The sequence below is a fragment of the Ochotona princeps genome, chromosome 14, assembly GCF_030435755.1.
Source record: "Ochotona princeps isolate mOchPri1 chromosome 14, mOchPri1.hap1, whole genome shotgun sequence".
Classification (NCBI taxonomy): domain Eukaryota; kingdom Metazoa; phylum Chordata; class Mammalia; order Lagomorpha; family Ochotonidae; genus Ochotona; species Ochotona princeps.
This window is the reverse complement of record NC_080845.1, coordinates 50,130,233-50,143,923: the sequence shown is the minus strand read 5'-3', so window position 1 is coordinate 50,143,923 and position 13,691 is coordinate 50,130,233.

Below are 13,691 nucleotides of genomic sequence, written 5' to 3'. Positions count from 1 at the left end.
ACATCCTAAATAGGGCTAAAAAAATCATCTCATGCAGTAGTTGAGAGATAAAATCTGCTTACTGCTTAGAAAGTGCACATTCTCCAGCTTTATTTTAGTTTATAGTGTATAGTGGAGGTGCCTAATGAATGTTGAGAATCAATAAAAAAATAACAAATTCCATCAGTTCCTCACATGGTATCAGTTTTTTTATGGCTATAATAAACTTACCTGTCATTTCCTACAACAAAACCTGGTGATGATTTCTAACTCTATGAGGGTCTCTTCAAAGTATTCATGACATGATCATATTGTGAAAAGAAGTGTAGATTTCAAAGGATTTGTACTAAAGTAAAATCATATTTTGCTTCCATTTTTAATGATTTTTTTGTTTTTCTTTTTCAGTGATTTGGTCACTTACTTGAAATGCAGAATTAAAGAAATAGAGGGAAAGATAAGCACACACAGAGCGAGGAGAGACACGTACACATCTTCTGGTTCACTCCGCAAGCAGCTGGATCCAGCTGAGCACAGGGAGTGAGGGGCTTCCACAGGGGATGTAAGTGCTCAAATCTTAGGCCATTTTCACTGAACGAGCTTCCAGGATTCTTACAAGGCACTGATACAGCACACGGGAGTGACAGGTAATGGCTTAGCTACTACACAATGCAAGCCCCTTGAAAGCTTTTTTTTTTCATTCTCTTCATAAAATTTTCAGGCTGAATTTGTATTCTTTTTGACTTGTTTCGGTACTTAAAATTATTAGTGTAATCCTTACAGCAACTTTGTGCAGCATATAAGTGACAAAAAAAAGAAGAAATTAGGAAAATGCTCCTGATTATATTTTTAATTTATGAAGTCAGAATTCAATCTGAGGGTTTTTTTTTTTTACTATGTGTCATCCAAGATCTTGACTGAAAAAGCTATTCACTTTCCCATTTTGAGCTTATCTAAATTGATGGTTATTAAAAATCACTAGAGTAACCTGGGTGATTAGGACTAATACATTGATTTCAGGAACACTGCAGCATTAGACAGTTGCTACTTCAAGATAAAGTAGTATTTCTAATTAGTGTCAAATCCTAACAGAAAAATGCTGAATATAATCGTCAAATTCTAATCACAGTATTAATAACATATTCTTTTTGCATTAAAATGTGTGCAAGTTTCAAGTTATTGGTAACTATTTAACAGCATAATCATGTAAGATGTAATATCAAATATTTTATAATAATCATTACTTGCATATAAAAAGCATCTAGAATTATAAAATTGTGCATATAATCTCCATTTTCATGTTACCCATTTTCTAATTCATATGATCTTGGATTATTCTATTTATTCTTAAATTAATAATGTCACCTTTGGGATTACTAATTTTTAAGTTCCCAAATTTGGTCATTTGCTGATCTGTCAGTCTCCATTCTAATCTCCTAGCTATGCAATTTAAAAACTCCAGTGCAATTATAAGAATATGCTGACTATGATGATTTCAATTGCTAAAACTGAGTAATTGAGAACCTATCATTATAATACACGAAAATGAATATTGTTAATAAATCCAAGTAGCATATCAAATATTGGAAAATTGAACTCTTTCAATGGACCTTGCTTCCAGTGGTAAGAGGTATCAAAATACATTTGAATAGTATTTAGAAAATGATAAAACAAAACACACATAATGAAGCAAATATGAATGTACATATATGTGTGTTTCTGTGTATGTTTATGTATCTGGACAAGAAAATGGTTCAATCTAAGAACCTGGTTTAATGTAAAACTTGGACATTGCCAATATTAATACAAGAGAACCTAAGAAAATAAACACATGCCAACTCCTAAATTTAAAAAATCAATTATTTATCTTCTTTCCAAACAGATCTTTTTATTCAATGAACTACAAGGAAAAACAAAGCATTTTTGGAAGATATATGTTAATTATCAATTTTGTATGAAAAGTAGTTCATCCAGGAACAGTCACAAAACTTAGAAAAAGAGCAAGTTGGAGTATAAATCATTATTATAATGTTATAATTAAGAAGAGCATGGTTATTTCATATATATGTATGTATATATATATATATATTTTTTTTTCAATCAAAAACCCATGTGATGAAAGCTGCTTAGCTGTACACAAATAAGACTGCATCCATTTTTTATTAAGGCACTCTCCAGAAATCACTGGCTATAAAATTTAGAATGATATAATAAACTTCAATGAAGTGGTCTTTGTTCGCCAGCATACAACACACAAAAAAAGTTAAGTATAGATGTTTCACTGAGTTAAATAAATACAGCTGATGAAGAACTCACATTTGAGACGCACAAAACATTAGTAGAACTTAATAATGAAAACACAGCTCTAGCAAATAGACTAATGACTTGAAAGTCTCTGCAAAGTACAATATAAATATGGTCTATAAACTGATCAAACATGAAAAATTGCAAGAAGATAAACATTAAAACAAAACCAAATGAGACACCATTTCCCACCCAATGATGTGCTAAATTTAGAAAAGCTGATAATACAAATTTTCAAGTGAGCATATGAAACAAATGAAATTTATGTATTATCGGTTGATAGACAAAATAATATAAATGAAATATTCCATATTAAATAAAGCCCTACATTATGACTCAAAAATTTTAAATATCTATAGTCAGGAGAAAAAACATATAAAAAATCTGTATGCAGTTATTTTGTTTCACTGACAATAGGCAAAATCAGCAACTAAATTGTACATCCAGGGTCCAGCACGAGGGCTCAATTAGCTAATCATCTCCAGCTTCCGGGAATTCCATATAGTTCCTGTTTTCCACTGTTCCAATTCCCATCCGATTCCTTGTTTGTAGCCTAGAAAAGTTGCAGAGGCTGGCCCAAAGTCTTAGGACCATGCACTAACATGGGAAACCCAGAAGAAGCTCCTGGCTCCAGGTTTAGGATTGGCTTAGCTCCGGCCGTTGCAGCCGCTCTAGTGTGAACCAGCAGACGGAAGATCTTTCTCTTTCCTCTCCTTAAACCTGCCTTCTGAATAAAATAAAATAAAAATCTTATAAAAAGGCACATAAAGGTCTGGTGTTGTAGCCTAGTGGCTAATGTCCTCACCTTGCACGCAGCAGGATCCCATATGGGTTCCGGTTCATACCCCTGAGGCCCCACTTCCCACCAACCTCCTGTTTGTGGCCTTGGAAAGCAATTGAGAAAGACCAAAAGCCTTGGGACTCTGCACTGGCACAAGACACCCAGAAGAGGTTCCTGGTTTCTGGCTTCGGATCGCCTCAGCTCTGGATGTTGTGGCCAGTTGGGGAGTGAATCACAGGACGGAAGATCTTCTCTGTCTCTCCTTGTCTCTGTTTATCTGACTTTCCAATAAAAATAAATATATCTTTAAAAAAAGGCACATCAGAATGACAATGAATAAATAAGTTGGCATTTATGTATAGTAATTTATCCGAGGCAGGATTTGAAAATAAAGGTAAATGAAAAACTTTGTAGTAATAAAATATAATTGATGAATATAATTTTAAATTCCTTGATGAAATAAAATGCTAAGACATTTACATGGTATGACTCAGTCTAAGTTCTAAAGCCAACAGATCTAATATATATTTTAAGCAGCTTATTTTTTTCTTTCTAAAAAGATTTTTACTACTCTAGTCTTACCATTTGAGAAGGAGAGAGAAATAATGGGGGGTACATGATGAAAGTCACAGGACAATACTGGAGGCCTGAGAACAAGTTCTGTAGGTTGGCAACTGGGCCAGCCGCCCAGGCTCTGCCAACCTGTGTGCCCTCAATATGGTTCACATGGGTGGCTGGTGGTGGGTAGTGATGTCTTGGGGCATCAGGAAGGTATGAGTCTCCCCCGGCAGCCCACTGCCACGGCTGCACCTCAACATTACTGTCAGAATTGAGGCAAATGAAAGCCAGGCACCAGAAACAATCTCCATCTTCAAGGTGATTGTTTGGGTCCCAGGTACATACTATATCATCTCTGCCCAGCAGGGTGCATAGTAGATGAAAGCTAAAACCAGGGACAGAGCTGGGGCTGGAACCCAGGTACTGGGATTGGCATGTAAAAATGTCCAGTAAATCCTTCCTTCCTTTCTTTCTTTCTTTCTTTCTTTCTTTCTTTCTTTCTTTCTTTCTTTCTTTCTTTCTTTCTTTCTTTCTTTCTTTCTTTCTTTCTTTCTTGGCAAGATTTATTAACTTTCATCTGAAAGTCTAATTTACAGAGAAGAGAGAGAACAAGAGAAATCTTTCATCTGCTGGTTTGTTCTCCACATGACCATAGCAGCCAGAACTGAGTCAATATGAAGCCAGGAGCTTCTGAGACTGCCATGTGGGTAGAAGGCCCAAGGACTTGAGCCATTCTCAATGGTTTCCTGGATTATAACCATTATATAATGGTTTCCTGGGAATAGAAGTAGCTTCCACGAAATGTTGGCACTACAGTGCAGGATTAGCCTATTGAGTCACCACACAGCCCCCACTCAAGTGCCCTCTTAATAGCTGGGCCAAACATTGGCCATGATGAATAATTATTGAAAGAAATCAGAGCAGTAATTGCTTCTTGAAGATTAAAGGCAAGAGGATAATACTTTTTTTCTGGAGATCAGTTTCAGGTGTGCTTGTATTTGACAATGCACAGGCTTGTGAATTTAATTCAACAATATCTATACATATTACAAGGCCTAAAGTATGAATTGCAAACTAAGACAAGTAAAAGCTTACATATGTTACAATGAAAGTATAGCCCACAGCATCCAAATTAAGGGTTGCATTTATTTACAAAAAAAAAGTTATTTTACTTTAGACATGTAAAAATACAGATTTGGAAGATATTAGTAGTTATATTTAAAATGTCTTACTGCATTTTAATTAATATAGAGCTATATTTGCATGGATTACAGTCAGTCCCAGCTTTCTGATATTCTTGTTCCTTTGTTATGCTATCATGTGAATGGAAGTCTCCTTTACATTTATGTTTTCTATATCTTTCACTTACTGGTTCTTGCTTTTCTGCCGGATAGTGATGATGTTTTCAAAATCAAAATAATTTGCTTACTGACATGAACCAGAAGGGTTTTCAGGATTCTTTTATTTTTCTGTAATATTGTGAATATCATTCATAAGTATTTGAGATTGTTTAAAGCAAAGCATCCTATAGTCTTTCGTCGTATTAATAAGGCCTTTCTCTCATAGTAAATTTTTATGTGTAATTATGTGTGACTATCTTGCCTAGGATGAGTGCTTTCCTGGGTGAGGAAAAGTGAAAATAGTGATGAAAGTAGGTTGAGATGACAACATAAAATAGTTTCTACTGTGCTTCTATGTGTCAGGAATAATTCTGAAGAGAACAGGCATTTTAGGTGGAAGGCTGGCCTGGGAGCAGAAAGCAGCAGGACTCCTGATCCCCTGCCCCTCTCCTCCCCAGGCTCAGTTTTGTTTGCCTCCTGACATCTCACCTTCTCTTTTCTGGGATCCCATGTGTAAGCTGCACACGGCTGCTAGTTCCTGCAGAAGTGTTAACTGATAATTAAGATGATAGCTGAAGCCCAGGGTGTTAGCTAAGAAAGTTTAAGGTATCAATTCTCCTGATGAATTTATACTTTAATTAGGAATTGAGGGAAAAAATGAAATCTAAGTTATATTTTCTGCATTTGCAAAGCTCAGTCTTTACTCCGAATATTCCTGAAGACTATTTTAAATTATGAGATTAGGGCAAGCATCATATTTTTGTGTAACCATATCAGTTTTCATTATATACTTTTTCTGTACCTATTCTGATTACTGAAAACATTCACAATAAAACAGGGAGTACCTCCAGCAATATGCAGATAAATTTCCTATCACCTCCTCTAGCACAGACACACCAAGTAAAGTTCAGTTCTTTCAAGCAGAAAAAAAGAATTCCAATGTCATGTCTGCAATAAGCTAAAGAGATACACCTTAATTGATAGGAAGTATAAAGATGCACTCACATATGCGTGCTAATCTGACTACAAGCACAGGGTATATCCATCAATTTTGTCATACAAAAGTAAAAGGAGATAATGAAAAATCAAATAATCTCTGGTATTAAGTTAGAAGACAAACCTATTAAGAACAGCTAGAAGCAGAAATTGTTATGGGATACAATCATAAAAGGTACGAGGAGTGAGGCCATCACTGTGGAATAACCAGTATCATAGCTGTCTGCCATGCCAACTTCCCAAATAAGCACTAGTTTGTGTCTCTGCTCTTCTGTTTCTGATTCGGCTTCCTGTTAACGGCCTCAGAAAAACAATGGAAGATGGTTCAAGTGTTTGAGCTTCTGCTACCCACCTGAAAGACTGAGAAGGAGCTAGTTAGTTTGGAATTTTGTGAATAAACCACAGATTAGACGATCTCATCCTCTCTTTCATTCTCTAACACTGACCTCCAAATAAATAAATAAAACACATATGAAAAGATGCAAGTTATACAAAGCAAAAACAAATTGTGAGAGGCATATAAGAGTTTAGAATTTGTGGGCCCGGCGGCGTGGCCTAGCGGCTAAAGTCCTCGCCTTGAAAGCCCCGGGATCCCATATGGGCGCCAGTTCTAATCCCAGCAGCTCCGCTTCCCATCCAGCTCCCTGCTTGTGGCCTGGGAAAGCAGTTGAGGACGGCCCAATGCATTGGGACACTGCACCCACGTGGGAGACCCGGAAGAGGTTCCAGGTTCCCGGCTTCGGATCGGCGCACATCGGCCCGTTGCGGCTCACTTGGGGAGTGAATCATCGGACGGAAGATCTTCCTCTCTGTCTCTCCTCTGTATATATCTGGCTGTAATAAAATGAATAAATCTTTAAAAAAAAAAAAAAGAGTTTAGAATTTGTATAACTGAGAAATCATTATCAACAATATAGAATGTTATTAGTGTAAGGCATCTTATGCAGGCCTTATAGTAACCCACGAGGAAAATACTTAATAGGAACACAAGAAAATAAAGATGAGATTCAAAGCATATCACTTATGAAAATCATTAAAAAATGAAGGAAGAACAGAGAGGAAAAAAACAAAAAAACTGACAGATTAATCAGAATATTCATAAATGAGAATATTGATAGATGAGTTGCATAATGGAGACTAGCATATCAGGAAGAGAAGATACATTGCAATATCCATCTCTGTTCTCAAATAAAAGGAGGATTCCCAATGAAGCAGTTAAATATACCTTGACAACAGAATACTAGACTATCTAACATTATCTATACCTATAATGCCATGATAGACTAAATATCAGAATATTGAACCTGTGGCTATTGCTGAAGGACAATACTATTATGATGATATGGGAGCAAACTGGTACGGGAACAGGGAAGCTGTAAGGGGGAATTTCTGTGCATATGGAACCTTATGATGAAAAATAATAATGATAAAAATTAAAAATAGATAAATAGTGAGAGATGTGGGTCTTTTTGTTTCTGCAGGCTATTAACCAGTTGTCCCAACAGCATTTATTGAACAGACCTTCCTATTTGCCTGGACTGTCGTTTGTCTTTTTGTCAAAGATTATTTGGCTGTATCTGTGTGGGTTCTCTTCTGGTGTTTCTATTCTGCTCCATTGATATTCATCTCTATCTTTGTGCCAGTACCAGGCTGTTTTGATAACCACTGCCCTATAGTATGTCCAGAGGTCTGGAACTGTGATTCCCCCTGCAAGATCTAGGGGTAGGTCCCGACCTCCTAAAAAGGACACCAAAGGCAATAGCAATCAAGACCAGAATAAACAAATGGAACCTCATCAAACTAAGAAGCTTCTGTACAGCAAGGGAAATAATCAACAAAGTAAAAAAGCAACCCACAGAATGGGAGAAGATCTTCGCACACAACATAGGTGATAGAGGGCTAATCTCCAGAATACACAAAGAGCTACAAAACAACCAAAATGTCAAAACAAACAAGCCACTCAAGAAATGGGCAAGGGAAATGGGCAGACACTTCACAAAGGAACAAACCCAAATGGCAAATAAACATATGAAAAAATGCTCAAGTTCCCTGGCAATAAGGGAAATCCAAATTAAAACATCAATGAGGTACCACCTGACGCCAGTAAGACTGGCCCACATGAATAAAAGCACCAACAACACTTGCTGGCGAGGTTGCGGAGAAAAGGGAACCCTACTCCACTGCTGGTGGGGCTGCAGGCTGGTACAGCCTCTATGGAAGTCAGTATGGAGAACATTCAAACAACTCAAAATCAACATACCGTATGATCCAGCAATAGCACTCCTAGGAATATATCCAGAACACTTGTTTTATGAGAAACCAAAATGCACTCCTATGTTCATAACAGCACAATCAGTAATTGCAAAAACATGGAAGCAGCCAAAATGCCCATCAACAGAGGATTGGATAAGAAAGCTATGGTTCATCTACTCCATGGAATACTACTCAGCTATTAAAAAAAAAACAAAATGCAGTTCTTTGTGGCCAAATGGGCCAAACTGGAAACCATAATGCTAAGGGAAATGAGCCAATCCCAAAAGGTTAGATACCACATGTTTGCCTTAATTTAAGATGATACGATGTTATGTATAACATGCTATGTTATGTATGTTATATGTTGTGTATAAGCTAAATTTGAAATGTCAGTGAGGTGGTCACAGAAGGTGGTTAAGAACTCGCATTTATTTTTAACATATTGGTTACTCATTACTATGTCAATTAATTCCATAATGATGTAAATTTTTGCTGATGGTATGTTGGAGCTTTTAATTGATTGGAATGATACTCTGCTGGCTCTGTCTTCAAACCAGAGAGGTATACCTAAGAAACCGTTGAACTTGACTGGACAATAAGATGCTGGACTCTATGTTTGGTATATGCTTGCAATGGGGGAATCTCAACTGAACTTGAGCTGTGGTTATGCAACAAGGTGGAGGAATCCACCATGGTGGGAAGGTTTGGGGAGGGGTGGGGAGAATCCCAGTACCTATGAAACTGTGTCACATAATACAATGTAATTAATGAATAAAAAAATAGATAAATAACAGTAAACAAGTTGATGATAGCAAATGCTTATGTATGAATAATTACTGTGAATCTGAATCAGTAAATTCTCCTAAGGACCTCAAATGGCTAAATCGGTAAAGTGAAGCAAGAAAGGTGAGTTGAGGATAAAGGGTGAATTTATTTTGTAATTGAATAATCAGGAAAATAATTAGAAATGTCTTGAAGGAAATATGAACTTTAAGATATGCTGTTAATAAAATAGATATATCTAGATAATCATATTCAAAATCATGGAGTAAAAATAAGCACTATATTTTATTGTTTGACATAGAATTTGTGCACCCTGGGTATCATATGAAACACCTAAAGCTTTGAAAAACATGCAGGGCCTTTCTTCTAGCCAAGCTTTGCAAATGTTCCCAGGTTTTGGGGACGCACTGAGGTGACACTGTCAAGCAATAGACCTTGGAAAGATTTTTTCAACCCTGGAGCAATGAAGCCAAAAACTTCTCAGAACTGTCAAAACCCCTCAAGTAACACCCTCAGAACCCTCTACCCAACATCAGGTCCTTTAAAGCATCATCAAATGGCTGTCACCTACCCTCGGGTGCTGGTATAGTCCTGCTGAAGTAATGGTCCCCTACTCCATTCCCCTGTGAACATTGGAGGGGAGGGGGAAAGAAACCTGAACATGTTTACCCACCTTCCTCCATACCTGAGCTCCCCAACCTACTCACAGGCCCCACATGGACATGCATCCCTCTCAATTATTAAAGTAATATTAAAAATAAAATAAAATCTAGAAGGAAGCAATGATGACTAAAAAGATCTACTAAAATGATCAGACATTGCATGCATTTTTTTTTGTTTCTTAATTTTTAGAATGTGCATATAATAGGTGAGAGAAACAGCAACACACAGACAGAACACTCTACCTGCTGGCATGCTCTCTAAACGTCTCTGACTGCTTTAACTGGCTGAATCAGGGTACAAGAATTCAATCCAGGTTGTCTAGGTTGGTGGCAGGGGTCCAATTAGTTGAGCCATTGCTACAGTTCTCATGGTTGGCATTAGCAGGAAATTTGAAAAAAAAAATATACAGTGGAACTGGAGTGCAGGAACTCCAATATGAGATGTAAATCACCTCTGAGTCACTAGGCTGAATGTTTGCTTCACATGTGATATATTTTCTAAAAAAACTAAGGATTAAGAGGACAATAACCCAGATGCCAATCGAAAGAAGAATGGATGCATTAACTGTGGTACATCAATGCTTTGGAATACTACTCAGCCAATGAAAAGAGTGAAAGCATACAGCTTATAATAAAATGGTCTCAACTAGAGACCACTATTTTCAGTAAAATATGTCAATCTCAACAGGAAAAATATCATATGTTGTCTCTGATATAATATCTGTGCAAAAATAAGACAAATAGATGTATATAGATAAACATTGAATATACATATATGCTCATAGATGAAATATATAATGGAGACTAGCATATTGGGAAGCAAAGATGCTTTGCAGTATCTGTATCTATTCCCAAGCAAAAGCTACTTGACTATCTACCATGGTCTATACTCTTCAATAGCAGAATGTTGGACTTGTGACTGTTGGTGAAGGACTGTACTATTGTAGTAATATGGGTAAAACAGTGGAATAGGATAAATTGGGTTTTGAGAGTGGAATCCCTGTACCTATGGAATCTTATCACGAAAAAGCAAATAAATCAATGAATAGATAAATAAAGAGAACATTTAGGACAAAAACTATGTTTAATGTTAATAGTTATCATGAATATATACGAAATTCTGTGGTTTGTATTTTGGCTGCTTTATGTCATTTAATGTGTATAACTTTACAAGTGGTATCATTAACCACATGAAGAAACCAGGCTCAGGATTTCAAGTAAGCTTCCCTTAGAATGTATACCTAGAAATTAGCCAAGTTGACATTACAGATCTGCATGAATTGATTGTAGCTACTGAGCCACATTATGTTCAATCATGACTGAAATCTAAGTTTTAGAATGAGAAAAAACCACAACCTTTGTAAACAGTCATCTCTGCAACAGCTGACAAGATAGAAGATAACGAAACATGCAGATGTTAATGGTCAGTAAACAGAAGATAGGCAAGGAATTTGGCACTGAAATACTTTAGCTTGATGAGTTTTACTATAGAATGAAAATGTATGTTAAATTTTCTCTGTGTCTCTTTCCTTTCCCTCTAATTAATGAAACCAGAACAGCACTGTGTGTTAACAGAATCCTTTTACGTTTGTGCTATAAGTAGTTTAGTCGGTCATTGATTCGGCGATGAAAACTGACACAAATGAAAAGCAATTTATGCTCACTGGTGCATTACTAGGAAATGACCCAAATTAGATAGCCCTTGTTAAAAGTAATTTGGTACATGACATTAAAAAAAAAGTGAAATGTTAGAGTGTTAAGCAGAAATTAGAACAAATATTATCTAGTGGAAAGCAATTCTCTTTTTATTTTAAAGTAGTGGTATGTCTAAAACTCAGACTGCATTGTTTCCTAAGTAGATAAAAAATTTACAAAAACATAAAGTATGTACATACTCATTTTGTAAAACCCAGGGTGACCTCATTGAAATTTAAAAATGAAGAACTAGAGAAATGATTTTATTGTTCTCATCTCAAGTTTAGTAATTTTATACCAAATGATGTTACATTACAGTAACAATATTAACATGTCTGGCTGAGAGCCACTGTTGAGACACTTGTGAATAGATTTGTGAAACTGATATTTTGATTGAAGATTCTAATTAATTTGACAACATTATTCCAACATTGAAAGGACTAAATCTATTAAAGTATGCAAAAGGGCATTAATGTGTTTTGTAACGCTTAAATTGATATGACCTACAAATGTGAAGCTTTATTATTTAATTTAATTTTGGAATGGCTATAAAACGAGTAGCTTTTCATACTGGGGTGTATTGTATAACTGAAGCACACACTCCTGTATTAAAATACAGTGAAATAAAGTTTGACGCAACAATGCAGTTTGGGGACAGCACAGTAGCATAACATACTAACCCTCCACTTGCAAGGGCCCATGTCCCATCTGGATGATGATCTATGACTCTAGTGCTCCACTTCTGATCCAGCTAACTGTTTATCACCCAGGAGACCTACAGAAGCTGGCTTCAACCCTTGGGCCTCTTGACCCACATGTGAAGCCAGGAACAAGCTCCCGACTCCCAGCTTCAAATCAACTCAGCTGACCATTGCGGCCATGTGGGGAGCAAATGACCAGCTGTGAGGCCTCTCTCTGTCTCGCCTTATACAGTAAAAAATCTATTTTTCAAATACAAAATAAATATTATTTTAAGACATTACAGATTAAAAAAACATAATACAGTACAATATGATAATAGATGGAATTAATTGATTACTCAGCAGTATTTTGTTACATGGGTGGTTCTATACATACTGAAGCAGGAATCTTTTTATGATTTTTTTTCCAAAATGAAATTTGAATTCTTAAATGTGATATCACCTGTTTCTATTATGGGAAACAGCAAACAGATTTCTATGCATGTATGTTTGTTGATTTGCTATGAATCATATATATATGTACATCTGTTTGTTGTTTTGCTGTGAGTTGAGTAAAGGAAGGTCCAAGTTGCTAATGTGTACTTACAGGATGATCAGATGGAGTGAAAGATTTTCACAGACAAGAAGATAACTTCTCTTCAATAATGTTCTTATTTTTCTTTAAATTTTTTTTCTTTTCATTAACTCAGTAATCTAACATGAGTAGGAGGGCACAATCATTAAAAAGCCCGATATATCCCCTGATGCTCAGGGCACTAAACCAAGTATACTGCATACGAGGCAGTTAATACGAACACACTGCATTGACTCCAAATTCCTGTTTCAATTATGCAGGCAAAAAAAGAATATAACATGAAGAAATTGATCTTGATTTAAAATAGTTTCAAGGTTCTCTGATCTATTCCTGTTTTTCTTTTTGTCTTTTCATCTCTGTGCATGCATGTCAGCTGAGGGATAAAACAGTTACTCTAAGAAGTGTAAAATAAAAATGACTAGAGAATATAATCTGAGGTAGTAATGGAAAATTCTGAAGTAACATAATGCAAATAGCACTTTGAAGAGAGTGCTTAACAAAGCTGATTTTCCCACGACTGAAAGTTCTCAAGTGGGAAAACTTATAAAAATCAGAAACTCACCTTGTATCACCAACACAGTTCGGCCACAAAAAATAAATGTTCTGTAAAAGGCAGACTTTTTCATCCAGACTTCAATACAGCAAATACATTAAAAGTAAAGGAAACCGATCACAAGTAGAGTATTATTGAACTTAGCAATTTTTAGGATTTAATGATTCTTCACACGAAAGCAATATGTTATAAGAGAAACTGCCATCTGGCCCTCATGCTCTGCTTGAGCAGTGCATTAATGGTGGAAAGACAGGTTTCAAATGATATCACAGAAAGATACGGAGCAAATGTGCATGCAAAATTTCCAGTTGTGCTTGTTTAATTAGATGCTGAAAACAGCAGCAAACAGTAGTAAAGAAGGTCTGGAATGAGACGGTTAATGAGATTCAAATAAATCAGACATCACGGTTGGACTGCAGATAAAAGAAAAGCTCTAATATACCTGCATTTTAATCAGTTAGATCACAGTTTTGATGAATGTGCTAAAGGGATTGTTCTTTGCTCTGTTTTCACAA